The sequence below is a fragment of the Oreochromis niloticus genome, linkage group LG3 (genome assembly GCF_001858045.2).
Source record: "Oreochromis niloticus isolate F11D_XX linkage group LG3, O_niloticus_UMD_NMBU, whole genome shotgun sequence".
Lineage (NCBI taxonomy): Eukaryota > Metazoa > Chordata > Actinopteri > Cichliformes > Cichlidae > Oreochromis > Oreochromis niloticus.
In genome coordinates this window covers 80,640,082-80,654,218 of record NC_031967.2, presented here as the reverse complement: position 1 = coordinate 80,654,218, position 14,137 = coordinate 80,640,082, and the positions used below count along the sequence as shown (strand labels likewise).

The 14,137-nt window shown below is 42.5% G+C and overlaps 1 long non-coding RNA gene across 1 annotated transcript; it reads left to right on the top strand.

Moving 5' to 3' along the window:
* The first annotated feature begins 284 nt into the window (after positions 1–284).
* On the top strand, positions 285–1,691 carry LOC112846158 (uncharacterized). The gene is made up of 2 exons (XR_003218999.1): positions 285–444; positions 1,139–1,691. It is a non-coding gene; the product is annotated as an uncharacterized LOC112846158 (long non-coding RNA).
* Positions 1,692–14,137: the final 12,446 nt, after the last annotated feature.

Here is a 14,137-nt window from a genome sequence, read left to right as displayed (position 1 = left end):
TTGGAAAAACTGGAAGAAATTATTCAAGGACTTAGTCACAGAACAGAGATTCAAATCTCCTAAATCAGACTGGCTGCATTGGGACATATAGTCTGAAAACTGCAGTTTCCTGTTTGAAGCTGCTTCCTGTTGGCTTCAGCTGTTTGGAGTTTCCATTCTCTAAACTTCTACATTCTGAATCTTCTTCAGCTCTTAACAAATTATGAAACACTGAATTATTTCAAGCAGACACTTTGTCTAATAAACTCACATCTTTCATTCTTTATGCAGATTGTGGAGCTGTTGTTTGTCAGAGATCAGCTGTGATTATCTGGCAGCAGCGCTGAAGTCCAACCCCTCCCATCTGAGAGAGCTGGACCTGAGAGGAAACTACCTCCAGGATCCAGATGTGAAGCAGCTGTCTGATCTTAAGGAGAGTCCAGACTACAGACTGGAGACTCTTTGGTCAGTAGAGTGTTGGAGTGAGTGGGTGGTGCTGTCGGCAGTTTTGTAATAACACAGTCAGTATGAAACAAATATCCAGATTGTCCTATAAAGCTGCAGCCTTCTCGGTGAAGCTTTGAGAGGAGAATGGTGACAGGCTTCAGAATTGGACACAAAAACTTCCTGTTTCTTCTTTTTTTCCCCCCACCTTTTTGTTCACCATAGTAAGGGCTGACACGCTGTGATCAAACACTGACTACAGCCAATCAGCTCTCTGAACAAAGCATGCTCCAGACCAATGACTGCATTTATTTCCAAGTTTAAAGGAGGGAAGAACACGGTCTGTAGGCGAGGAAGAATTTAGTGAGACCAGAAGTTTGGATGGAATTCCTCCAGTTAACAGCTGGAACCGTCCATCTGGATTGTTGGGGTTGTTGTTGGGGTTCCTAAAGAGCTCAAAGTGGACAGACCAAGGTTATTCTAATTAATGAAAGTCCAAACTAAAGCTAGGAGTGAAAAACATTTTCATGAACTTCAATAAAAATCCAAAGTAAAGATTAGAAAAAGTGAAACAATAATGAGTACTACTACAGTCCCAGCACTGAAGTCCCTGCTGCTCTTTATACTGGATGTGCTGCATCACTGACTGACAGCTGATGAAGTGTCTCTGGAAACATTTGTGTATCTCCTCTGCTCTTCCTTCTTCTCTTTGCAGGTGGAGCTGGTGATGGTAAACAGGACGATGTGCGTGCTGAGAGAGGAGGAGCTGTGTCCTGATGATCCAGAGAGGTTGAAGCAGCAGCAGCTTGTGTGTAGAGACGCTCTGAGTGTGCCATGTTACTGTGAGGTGGAGAGGAGAGCTTCATCCAGCAGTGACTGACAGATGCATGAGAAGAAGTGCAGATGACTGTCAGTGCTGCAGAGTGAACTGATCTGAGAACAGCTCCACTGTCAGACACAATGTAGAGTCCAGCATCATCCCTGTGTGTCCCTCTGGATCTGACAGAGGATCATCAGTGGATCTGGACTGCTCTGCTGCTGCTCTGTCCTACAGTCTCTGCACAGTCTCTGTCTGACACTGGCTTCAGAGCCTCCTGGATCAAACTCACCTGGAAAGGCTTTCAAACACCTTTGAATAATAAACATCATGTTTTTATAAGATAAATATCATGTTTTCATGTATGTGTGCAGTTTGAGCCTCAGTGGATGAATCAGTGCTTAATAATGATCAATAAATGTGCTGACTGGAATAAAAAGAATTACTGGGACTGAATTTGTTCCTGCTTGTCTCTCATGTTGATCTGATCCAGACCTGCAGCTTCTGCCCTCTGCCTCACATTTGTCACCCAGCACAGCAGCTTTCCCATTAAATCTCACTTTTCCCGCCTCTAAAAGGAGCCTCAGATACACCTGGAAACATGGATCAGAGAAGTGTGACAAGATGAAGAACATCTGGGAGAAAAGACACAACACAAGCTTCTCGTCTGTGACTGAACAGACGAAACACTCTGGATCCAGAGTGTCTGTCTGGCCTTAAACTCTGATTGCTGTTCGCTGTCTGCGTTGTTTTGTGACAATGACCAGAGGAGTCAACTCTCACTTTGCTAGCTGGGGTGGATTTATTCTCCCATAACTGTTTAAATTAAAAATTAAAAAAACAGTACAGTGACTTCACTTTACTGGACTTCTGCATGAACACAACAAATCTAATTAACAAATATTCTGAGATTGGCTAACTAGCATGTTACAATAAAGTGCTTTACTCAAAAGAGAAACAACAATTCAATTTTATTTATATAGCGCCAAATCACAACAACAGTCGCCTCAAGGCGCATAATATTGCTTTATATTAAAAACTCCCTTTTAACAGGAAGAAACCTCCGGCAGAACCAGGCTCAGGGAGGGGCGGGGCCATCTGCTGCGACTGGTTGGGGTGAGAGAAGGAAAACAGGATAAAGACATGCTGTGGAAGAGAGACAGAGATTAATAACAGATATGATTCGATGCAGAGAGGTCTATTAACACATAGTGAGTGAGAAAGGTGACTGGAAAGGAAAAACCGGCAGCCTATGCCTATTGCAGCATAACTAAGGGAGGATTCAGGGTCACCTGGTCCAGCCCTAACTATATGCTTTAGCAAAAAGGAAAGTTTTAAGCCTAATCTTGAAAGTAGAGATAGTGTCTGTCTCCCGAATCCAAACTGGAATCTGGTTCCACAGAAGAGGGGCCTGAAAACTGAAGGCTTTCCCTCCCATTCTACTTTTAAATACTCTAGGAACAACAAGTAGGCCTGCAGTGCAAGAGCGAAGTGCTCTAATAGGGTGATATGGTACTACAAGGTCATTAAGATAACATGGGGCCTGATTATTTAGCACCTTGCATGTGAGGAGCAGGATTTTGAATTCAATTCTGGATTTAACAGGAAGCCAATGAAGGGAAGCCAAAACAGGAGAAATATGCTCTCTCTTTCTAGTCCCTGTCAGTACTCTTGCTGCAGCATTTTGGATTAACTGAAGGCTTTTCAGGGAGTTTTTAGGACATCCTGATAATAATGAATGTTAGTAGTCAGCCTGAAAGTAATAAATGTGTGAATTAGTTTTTCAGCATCACTCTGAGACAGGATATTTCTAATTTTCAAGATGTTGCGCAAATGGAAGAAAGCAGTCTTACATATTTGTTTAATATGTGTGTTGAAGGACATGTCCTGGTCAAAAATGACTCCAAGGTTCCTCACAGTGTTACTGGAGGCCAAGGTAATGCCATCCAGAGTAAGAATCTGGTTATCTCTCTGGCTCTTGACGAAAGCGGTCACACTTTCTCCCTCTCCCTTCCCTTATCTGTCCTGCTTGGCTTTCTCATGTCTCTGTCTAGTCTTGTCTGCTTCTCTCCCTCTAACCTGGAACAGTCTCATAGTCTGTTCTCTAAAACCTAAAAGAGCAATTATGGATTTGAACAACTGGTCCCTGAATGCAATTGACACCCTCCTCTCTGAGAAGCCTGGGTCCGGGAGAGCACATTGAAGACATCTATCTTTTGGAACCATGATAACAGGAGTCTTGATGATCACCCCGGCTTGGCCCCGGCTTATCGAAGATTAAAGAAAGCGGAAACAGCTGTTCAAATCCCCACAAGGCTGCCCGCTATGTTGATTGGAATGATGGAGCGAGCCGCAGCTTCTCAGAATGGGCTCATTAGACGTAGCATGGATGACATCTTGGAGAAGCTCGCGGCTGCCGTGAACACTTATGCTCTTTGAGCAAACTGGATAACATCTCGGTGTAGCCGGATAACATCGTGGAGAGGCTCACGGCTCTCCAACGGGAATGGTGGGGAACCAGTGATGGACATTAGACCAACTGTAAAATTAACATGCAGTGGTTCGCACTAAAGAGGGAGGGGTGGCAACTTGCAAGTGACAAATAAAGGCTTTATTTAGGTATCTTATTTCTAAGATTTTCAGGGCCAAGTAAAATAATCTCAGTTTTATCTAAATTATGAAGCAGAAAGTTAGCGGCCATCCAGGTCTTTCTGTCTTTAAGACATTCCTGCAGTTTAACTAATTGGTGTGTGTTACCTGGCTTCATGGATAGATAGAGCTGGGTTTTATCTGAATAGCAGTGAAAATGTATACTATGTCCTCTAATAATACTGCCTAGGGGAAGCATGTATAATGTAAACAGAATTGGTCCTAGCACTGAACCCTGTGGAACACCATAATTGACCTTAGTGTGTGAAGAGGACTCTCCATTTACATGTACAAATTGGAGTCTATTAGATAGATATGATACAAACCACTGCAGTGCAGTACCTGTAATACCTACAGCATGTTCTAATCGCTCTAATAGGATATTATGGTCACCAGTATCGAATGCTGCGCTAAGGTCTAGCAGGACAAGCACAGAGATGAGTCCACTGTCAGAGGCCAGAAGAAGATCATTTGTAACCTTCACTAAAGCTGTTTCTGTGCTGTGATGAGCTCTGAAACCTGACTGAAACTCTTCAAATAAGCCATTCCTCTGCAGATGATCTGTTAGCTGTTTGACAACTACTCTTTCAAGGATTTTTGATATGAAAGGAAGGTTGGAGATTGGCCTTTAATTAGCTAAGACAGCTGGGTCTAGAGATGGCTTTTTAAGTAAAGGTTTAACTACAGCCACCTTGAAGGCCTGTGGTACATAGCCGATTATTAGAGATAGGTTGATCATATTTAAGATCGAAGAACTGATTAATGGCAGGACTTCTTTGAGCAGTTTTGTAGGAATGGGGTCTAAAAGACATGTTGATGTTTTGGAGGAAGTAATTATTGAAGTTAACTCAGAAAGATCAATTGGAGAAAAAGAGTCTAACTTAACATCAATGGTACTAAAAGTAGCTGTAGATAATATTACATCTGTGGGATGATTATGGGTAATTTTTTCTCTAATGATAAAAATTTTATTTGTGAAGAAGTTCATGAAGTCATTACTAGTTAACATTAAAGGGATGGTTGGCTCAATAGAGCTCTGACTTTTTGTCAGCCTGGCTACAGTGCTGAAGAGAAACCTGGGGTTGTTCTTATTTTCTTCAATCAGTGGGAAGGGCTTTCTCAAAAAGCAACAAACTATTTCTCCAGGCTAAATGATGATCTTCTAAATTTGTGACATGCCATTTCCTCTCCAGCGTACGAGTTATCTGCTTTAGGCTACGTGTTTGAGAATTATACCACGGAGTCAGGTACTTCTGATTTGAGGCCTTAGTTTTCACAGGAGCTACAGTATCCAGAGTCGTACGTAGTGAAGAGCTAAAATTATTAACAAGATAATCGACCTCTGTTGGAGTAGCGTTCAGATAGCTGCTCTGCTCTATGTTGGTACAGGGCATTGAAGATGATAACAGTGGGTGGATTATATTCTTAAACTTAGTTACTGCGCTTTCAGAAAGACATCTACTGTGATAAGGTCTACTCTCCACTGCTGTGTAATCAATTATTGTAAATGTAAATGTTATCAGGAAATGATCAGACAGCAGAGGGTTTTCAGGAAACACTGTTAAATGTTCAGTTTCTATGCCATATGTTAAAACAAGATCTAGAGTGTGATTAAAGTGGTGGGTGGGTTCTTTTACATTTTGAGAGAAGCCAATTGAGTCTAATAACAGATTAAATGCGATGTTGAGGCTGTCATTTTTAGCATCTACATGGATGTTAAAATCACCCACAATAATTATTTTATCTGAGCTGAGCACTAAATCAGATAAAAAGTTAGGCTGGTGTGAAAAATTGCTGCCACACTGCCCTCTCGGCCTGTGCTTCCAGATTTCTGGTAGTTAGAATGACTCGGGGGTGTTGATTCATTTAAATTAACATAATCATCCTGCTGCAACCAGGTTTCTGTAAGGCAGAGTAAATCGATTTGTTCATCAATTATTAAGTAATGTACTAACAGAGACTTGGAGGAGAGAGACCTAATATTTAATGATCCACATTTCACTGTTTTATTGTTCTTTCTTTGTGATTGTTTAAGTTTAAGTTGTTTGTTGCTGGGTTTTTTGTTTTTTTTTTCTGTTTGGGAGCTGACACAGTCTCAATGGAGATGGGTTTTTGGGGGGGTAGCAGGAGGAGAGAAGCTGCAGAGAGGCGTGTAAGATTGCAACTCTGCCTTCTGGTCCCAACTCTGGATAGTCATATTTTGGGGGGTTAAATAAATTTGTCCATATACCTAGAAATGAGAGCTGCTCCATCCTAACAAGACCAGGTTTCCTCCAGAATTTTTGCCAATTATCTATGAAGCCCACATCGTTTCTGGGACACCACTCAGACAGCCAACAATTTAAGGAGAACATGCGGCTAAACATGTCACTCCTGGTCTGATTGGGGAGGGGACCGGAGTAAACTACAGAGTCCGACATTGTTTTGGCAAAGTTGCACACCGATTCAATATTGATTTTAGTGACCTCCGATTGGTGTAACCGGGTGTCATTACTGCCGACGTGAATTATGATTTTACTGAATTTAAGTTTACCCTTAGCCAGCAGTTTTAAATTTCCTTCAATGTTGCCTGCTCTGGCCCCTGGAAGACAATTGATTATGGTTGCCGGTGTCTCTAGCTTCACATGTCTGAGAACAGAATCACCAATTACCAGAGTTTGACCCCCGGCGGGTGTGTCACCGAGTGGGGAAAAACGGTTAGACACATGAACAGGTTGGTGGTGTACCTGGGGCTTCTGTTTAAGACTATGCTTCCTCCTCACCGTCACCCAGCCGCCCTCTTTCCCCAGCTGCTTGGGGTCTGCCGGGGAACAGCTAGCGGGGCCTACGCTATCTTCGGCTGCACCAGCATTTACTTACCTGGATGATTGAGCATGCATCTAGACGTAAAAACTGAATGTTAACGTGATTGCTCAACAGCTCGAGGAAAGCCTTTAGACCCATGTAGGGTTCGCGTTTCATCTTCTGCACCTTTCGGACATCTCCCTACACGGAGAGGTCACTTCACACATCACAATGGCAGCTTTCTGTCGTCCTCTGGTCAAGCCTGTAGAGTTAGAGAAGGGGACATCCCCTAACAGTAGAATTTATAGGCCTGTCTTTCTCTGGGAGAGTCAGTCTCAAAGGTTTGGACCTTCTGGTGTCATCACGAGTCCAGGCAGACCATCTTCAGAGAAGACAGCTTCTCTTTGATTTTGTCTGTTAGTATCTGAGTGTAACAGTCCAAATCGATGCAAATAAGGGGGCAAAAAAACCACAAACGTCTTACAACAAACCACGAGGCAGCTGTGCAATATAAAATAATGGGGTACATGAGCCTTAAAGGGTTTAGTAACTACCGGTCCCCCACATAACAACTCAATGTTCACTATATGTAGGAGCCACACACATGCCTTCTCCTCTCGTTAACTGAGATAAACTGCTGGCATATTTTACATCTATACTGTCCAGTCTCTCCTGGTGGACATGGCATACAGCAGCATTGTTTAATCTCATTTGAGTCATTGTTGACCTTAGCCATCTTTTTAGTCTTCTGAGAGCACTGAAGCTTCTTTCAGCCTCAGTACATGCGTTTTATCCTCAGATTAAAATTATTATTCTGTGCTTGATGTGCCTCCCCTTTGGCCCTGGCTCCTCCCCTCTGACTGCACTAGGACATATTGCCACCTGATAAAATAACACATGGATTCGTGCCATATAAAAAGTGAGACATGTCAATTCAGATTCTTTGTCAAATATACACTAATGAATCAATTTACATCAGCAGCCTAACAATTGTCATGATAATAAATACTAGTTAATCTATAGCACCACATCATCAGTCAGTCACCTGTGACCTCGCCTCTTCACCTCTGTCCGAGCTACAACATGGCAGAGCTGCCTCTGTCACCTGATAAATAACAGTGAGACATTCCAAATACATGCAGTCACACATGTGCTTCAAATACAGAAATGAACCACCAAGTCATCATCCATTGGTTCTTCTGTCACCTGACAAATAGGACATACATGACAGTAAGAATAAAATGGGGAGCTGCTTCAGTGTTTCTGTCTGTGCAGATCTTGACTCATCAGTAATGTTTGTAGGGTGAGTACATTTTTAAAACAATTTGCAAACTGCACTACAAGCTGGAATATTTGCAAAATCATGACTACCTCATGATATATTGTCTCAAAAATTAACCCTATGAATATGTCAGTGCCATTAGGATGAAATTATTGTGTCACCAACATTTTAATGTTAGACATATAATTTTAACAGCCGCTGTAAACTAATATCCTGGCTTGCTCGAGGCTCCGTTTTCTCTGACAGTTTCAATCAAAATTGGAAATGTTACTCTGAGACTGAGAGAACTAATAGTGCTGCCTGTTGTGCAGTTAGTTTCCAAAACACGTTATTCATGGTTACATACAGTTTTAGACTGATGTGGGCCAAAGCCTAGCAGAGCTTGTAACGTTATTATGACGGACACATTTTATGAGTGAACTTGGCTTTAAGTGACTTACAGGTTTCTTTGAAAAACACTTTCTTATATCCAGGTTCTTCCTTTGTGCTGCCATCCTCCTCTCCTCCTCGCAGGTCCTTGCAGCGCAGGTTTGCCGCTGCTAAAACTAAACAGAGCTCCCTGAAAGGCACAGCCAATCACATTGGCCATAAGATAAGATAAGATAACCTTTATTAGTCCCACACGTGGGAAATTTGTTTTGTCACAGCAGGAAGTGGACAGTGCAAAAGTTATGAAGGAAAAATTAGAATAAGATAAAATAAGAATAAATACAGTACACAACTGTACAGAATAGAATAAAATAAAATACTATATACAGTAGAATAAAATAGAATAAAATATACAATAAGATAAAAATAGAATACAAATGCTATATACAACTGAGTAAAAATACAACGATGCCAGAAATGCCATATTTGTCACATTAGGCAGGACTCCAGTAGAGACCGTAATTTAACTCTTTCTGCACCGCTGGGTGAATGAGACGTTGACAGATCGTATTTTTCTTTCTATCGGGTTTGTTTTTCTTTACTCGAAGAGATCAAATTATTGGTGGGGACAATTCAATAATCGCTGAATATTGGTGGGGACGTGTCCCTTCTGTCCATGACAAATCTACGCCCTTGGAATGAAGTCCACAAGAAGATGATGATGGAGGAAGAGGAGGACAGAGCAGAGTCTGGAGTGTCCAGCTGTCCATCTGTGAGGAGTGACCGGTCCAAAGATCGACCTCCACTCTTCAGTAATGAACTTGTTCCCGATTACGGCGTTCCTGCGTAACTCATCTCCCGGTCCCTTGGTTTTTCTAGTTTCTCGCGTGTTTTCCTTTGACCCTTCCGGGACACCTTTAGTTAAAATAAAGTTTATTTTTCGTACTCCTGTGCGTATTGTCTCTGCTTCTGGGTCCAGCTTGTGTACTGAACTTCGGTTCATGACATGTCCAGTCTCTGTAGCTGCTGGTGAAATGAATAATATTTCTGGTGGTGCTTTAGGGTACTTGTTACTAGATCTAACAACAATATTACATAACCCCTTTTCTTTTTATACCTTATGTTCAGTTTTTCCTGGTCCTGGTCCATGGTTATGAAGGAAGGATGCCTCAGAGTTTAAGTCATCATCATCATGGGCTCATCCGATTAGAATGAGAATAAGCAGTCATCAATCATTCACAGGGTTCTCCTTTTATTCTCAAAATCAATAAGGAAAGACACACATGGACTGCCAATGCTGAAAGAAAACAGAGATTTAAATTATTCATTACCTTAAACAATACATGAAATCAAACCCAAACAGAATCTCACCTCCGCTGATGCCCCGTATAATATTGTTGTGAGTGGAGAGGTGTACTTACGGGCAGGTCGTGGCTGGTTGAAAGATGAAACAGGACTGGCCTTTCTTGGTTGACACTTGCCTTCCATTTCCAACCAGGATGAGAACAAAGGCAAGGTATACGTCATTTCTCCCTGTTCCCTGCAAACGTGCCGTTTAAAGCGACCGAAATGCTCTGCAGGCAACTTTGCTAACAAGCGATCAACATGGGAGCCACAATCTAGTTCTGCACGTCCTTGATCTTCCATAGTGCTAAGCAAACCAACTAAAGCTTGTACACAAAGAGCAAAGTTATCAAGACTCTGACCATCACCTGCTCTGATAGGAGGGAGCTCCAGTATATTCTTTAGTTCTTTCAATGCTAGCTGTCTTGGTTGTCCATAACGTTCATCTAGGGCTTTGATGGCTTGAGTATATGGGTCAGGAGCGTAGGAAAAGGCAAGAGCTAATCATTTAGCTTGGGCTACTTTCAGGTGATCAAAAAGGACATGATATTTGAAGTGCTCTGTCTCATGAGGATCAAGAAGGTTTGTAAGGGCCATTCGTAATCCGTCCAATCCTGACCTAAATTACTGGATCGGATATCAAGGAGAAATCAAAACTGTAATTCGATCCATTAGATATCACAAAAGCACCTCACAAAATTTGCGACATAGCGTAAGCCAAGTAGTGACCTTAGCATGTCAGAGCAGTTGCATCATCTGATGGAGCGGCTGTGATGTGCGAGACCTGTCGGCGGTCTGGAGTTAATTCACACTGAAAGAATTTGGAGCCTTGCTACATGCTGCCAAACCGACATTTCTTCTCAGAGCAAGCTATTTCAGAGAAGTAAAGCAAGTGTATAAGTTCATCTCTGAATGTTTGTTAAGCATTCATCCTTTTAGTTTAACAACCGATATATGGAGCTCAGACATATGTGTGTTGTCATTGCTAAGTCTGACTGTACCAGGGGTTGGCAACCTTACTGATGATGAGTGCCATCTAAAATTTCCTCAGAAGTCAGTGTGCCATATGACTGCATTAGCAATACATTTAATAAAGCGCTATATTACAGTTACACACTATATAGAACAACTTTATATAATTATATTTGTTTGCAGATGTTGGCAGCTATCAGTGAATAGTTATCAGCTACTTTGAAGAAAAAAAAAGAAAGAAACTTTTTATCCATAACAAGAACTCCATAACAGCAAATGAACTGTACAACAGAACATGCAAATGTTACTTGTGGTCTCCCCACAACAATGATAAGAAAAATAAATTGGGCCAGTATGGTATGTTTGTTAATACAGAGACACACATGTTAATGTGATCTCTGGTCTCCCACTAAGAAAATATGGGTCTCCGAGTGTCCAGCATTCAGACGGCTACCTGAGGACACTCTTCATGTGACAGAAAATCTGCTCACACAGACATGTAGAGCCAAATACTGTCAATAAGGCCTCTGCAATGTTCTGAAGACAGTTAAACTTGTCAGGTAGTTATGTCCAGCAGGTGAAACTGCATGCTCCATGAACACACACATCTGTAGTTTCCAGCTGCGTTCGTAGTTTTGCCAACTTTGACCCTCACAGAGTTGAGCTTTTCAGTTCAATCAGCTGCATTTTGATGTCCTCTGTGTCCAGCCAGTTAATGCGAGACAAATCCAGCTGCTCATTAAAGCTTTCTGGTTTGATCAAAAAAGAAAACATTGGTCCATACACCTGAAAGTCCCGAAAACACATTGTGAATTCTGTCTCGAGTGGATGGATGTATCCATGTATTTCCGCTGTGCTGACGCTGCTCTGAGCGGACAGCTCCTGAAGCTTTTGAAGTGTCGGAATGTGGAAATTTCAACATTGCTTAAAAAAAAACTGACAGCTAGCAACGTCCCTCTCACCGGTGGCTAAGTTATTTTGAATCTGGTAGTTGGGGTTGTTAGCTAAGATACCGTCATTAAGAAGCTCCACAACTTATGTGTCTACGGCTGTGTCCCAATCCAGCGACCGCACGCTTTGTAGTGCGCATTTGTAGACTGATTATGTCACAGCGACGCGATGAAGGGTGTCCCAATTCGAAGTGTGTTCCAAATGCGGTCGACAAATGCGCACCTCATTTCTCCAAATTTGAAGGGTGGGTCTGGTGTAGACTTTGTGGTCCCATATATCCCACTATTCATAGCACGGCGGTGGGTGTGGATATTTTGTTTGGAAAAAACGGCGGATGGCTGAAGTGGGGCATCGAAGAGTAAACTTTCAAAAGTAAGTACAGAATATTATGTCACTTATTTATGTGCGAATGAAGAAACTGTGGTCCACGTAGTTCACATGGTATGGCCTTAGATTGGACCAAGCTCCCCAGGTCAATGCAGCATCCTCATCCCACATAGCAAAATTGGTATGGCCTGGATCTGGCCCACACAATGTGCTTACACATGGCCCACATACCAAAATGAATGATGGCCCTTTGGTGGCCCAGATCAGGTTTGCCAGAGGTGGCCCAGACATGGGCCAGCACAAGGCCAGTTGCAGACACACTGGTGGTCCTGTGCTGGTCCACAACAGTTTCAGCTCTGGCCCCAGATGTCAGCCTAATGTGTACCTTAATCAAGCCATGTAATAACAACATAGCACAGATTAAAAATGTCTCAAAGGTAGCTAATTTATTTTGGATTGAATAATTTATATAATTAACAATATATCAAATAATACTGCTGCTGGAACATAATAGTGCAAAAGCAACATGCTGAAACTCAGTTCAGACAGTGAATGGACTGATTCACATACGGTGCTTTTCTACTCTCCCGGAGTACTCAAAGCGCTCTATACAACATGCCACATTCACTTTCTGTAAACTAAGTGCTTCCTAACTACATTCATACACAGTCACACTCTGATGGATGCACCGGAGACCAGCTTGGGTTAGTATCTTGCCCAAGGATACTTGACATGCAGACTGGAGGAGCCAGGGATCGAACAACTAACCTTTCCGATCAGTAGTTGACCTGCTCTACCTCCTGAGCTACAGCCACCCAGTGGTAAATGTGAGTAAGCCCTCACTACCAGTGGTAGCCTAGTGGTAAACACTAGGTTTTGGAAAAACTGTACACTCACAAACCTGCATTTGAAACGTTGGCTACCATCGCAGTATAGTATTGCAACATGGCGTTTGGGTCTTCTAACTAAAATAGGAAAATAGGAACATAAATAGTGACATCATTGCCAGACCTGGCCCACATCTGGTTGACATACACTCTGCCATGACACCAGTCAGTCAGAAGTGCCAGCTTGATGCCGGATCCAGGCCAGACCCATTTTCTATGAGCCTGGGCCACTTAGTATTTGTGCTTGTAGGTTCACTGTGTTTATTCTATTGTATCTAGGTTGTTCAGTTTAGCATTTGGTTATTAGGGTTCCCCTGTGTCCTTGCCCTTGTGTCTCCCTCTGTGTGCCTATGTTTATATTGTAGTGTGAGTCCATGTTTCTCCCTGTGTCTTATTCCCTATCCGTCATGTCTGCCTCTCTCCTCTTCCAGTCTGTGTATCTGTGTGCTAGCTGTTTTACTTGGCAGTGTACGTCATGTGGTGTTTTCCCCTCCGCCCTCGTTACAGTGATCTGTGTCAGCTGTGCCCTGCATTGTTATTCTTCTGTTTATTTATGTCAGCGTCTTCCTCAGTTCTGTTTCGTTTCAATAACGTCACCCTCACCTTCTCCGTGCTGTGTCTCGCCCTCCATCTTCAGGTGAAATTCCAGTTCCCTCGCCGAGTCAGTGCTTCCTAGTTTAAGTTCCCCGAGTCTGGTTAGCTTTAGTTCAAGTTTGTGGATCCTAGTTTGTTGTTTCTTCTGTCAACGGATGTTCCAGCAAATAAAGCTGCGCTTTCAGTTAACCTCCTGTTTCCGAGTCCTGCATCTGAGTCCACACCCTGCCTGCACACAGCGTTAGCCATGACAGTTACTTTGTTTTGTAGGGCATCTCACAATATGATACATCATTTATCAAACACACCATATACAAATCTAATATGTCAATAAAACAATAAGGTTACATTAGTGGAATCTTTTTGTGACCCCTTTTGAGCTAATGTGATGAAATCATAACAATATCTTGATTTTAGGTTCAGAGGATTTAAGCAAATTTGCGCAGGGTTAGTAAATCTAGTGATAAACCAAACCACAATCTAGCCAGATATGGCATGCCATCACATAAACAGTGCCATCTATGCCATGCCTGACCCATATCTGGATGACATACCACTTACCATGCCAGAAGTTAGTCAGCAATGTTGGCTTAACACCACATCCGGGGCAGACCTGTGTGCTACGTGGGAGCTGGTACAGTTTTGGAGCCCCTGCAGGTCCGTCCACACCACCAGGGTCTTCTCACTCACCTTTTCTTTGTCCTTGTCCTTTATCCGCCATGCTGAGTCTTTGTTCTT